This window comes from Haemaphysalis longicornis, unplaced genomic scaffold, assembly GCF_048455015.1.
Source record: "Haemaphysalis longicornis isolate Haplotype H1 unplaced genomic scaffold, Haemaphysalis longicornis Haplotype H1 scaffold_14, whole genome shotgun sequence".
In the NCBI taxonomy this organism is placed as follows: Eukaryota; Metazoa; Arthropoda; class Arachnida; order Ixodida; family Ixodidae; genus Haemaphysalis; species Haemaphysalis longicornis.
In genome coordinates, this window is record NW_027526245.1 from 27,460,539 (window position 1) to 27,461,803 (window position 1,265).

Below are 1,265 nucleotides of genomic sequence, written 5' to 3' on the forward strand. Positions count from 1 at the left end.
GTGTGTGAATGACCGGGCACGCGAGCATACTTCTTCTCTTAACAATAATACGAGCGCGCATTTACCCGCTCATTGCGAATATTGCAGGCCTGTCAGTCCTTTAAAAAAATGCGGACCTTTCTTTGAGCAGATCAGAATTTTTGGCTGGAGTTTTATATCGCGTTTTATATTATACAGAAAGGCGACAAGTGCGTCAGCGATACTTCTGTGCTTTTGGGTGCCAGCGAGTTTGCATTTTTGAAAACGTCATTTTGATCATGTTCTCTGGTTGATGCGTTCCACATAGTTTACCTAAGTGCGCGTGCTCCTAATGATTCATGTATAAATATGAGACGATGCCTCAATAAATAAATAAATATGAGATGATGCCTCAATAAACGTGAGCGCTTGTTCCGTCGTCCTTCTTTACCGTCGTTGTCCAAGTCACGCTCTATTTTTTTAATCATAATGCACCAACTTGCCCAACAGATCAGCTTATTGTTATTTTTTAATTTTTCGAAATTCAATGTGATGAGATGGCTACCTATATGCTATTATAACTATCGTGGTGGAACCTCCACGATATCTGAATTTTTGTGGAAATGCACGGCGTTACACGGGTCTGGCTGGGGGGGAGGGTTGCTAGCTCCAGCGGGATTGAGGATGTTTTGGTTTAGCTATGCTGCGTTATATTAGCAGGACAGTGGCACGACCTTTATGTCGAAGACTAAGGCGCACATGATTGGTTGGAGGGGCAATGACGCCTCTACGGCGCCGCACAGATGGCCGCCGAATAGCACAGGTCCTTGCGCAATAACCGGAGGGAGAGCGAAGCCGTGCGTGGCAAGGAGCATACACGACTCGGGAAGGAGACGGCGGCGGTGAGGACCAGAAATTGGGGCTGTAACTACAGTCCTTCCGTAGTTGGCCATACTTCACTGCGAAACAGCACAATGTGGGGAAACCACCAAACGAAGAGCAAGCTTACAGTGACCGCCTATAAGTCGGCTTCACCATTAAACCGAAACCCATTGGTGCGAAGATATTATTGTCAGGGCAATACAGGTCATTGTGTTGTACATCATGAAGGCATTTTCACATTTTCTAACTTTTAACACAAAAGTGTTGTATTCCTGGATTCACGAAGATTTCACTTACGTCATATCCGTCACGGAAGTGACGCCACTACAACAAACCAAGCGGCCTGTAAAGGTTGCACCCCTTCACGCAGGGCCTTCTTTTTGGGAAGCAACCTTTAGCACTAAAGAGTACGTTATACTTCGGGT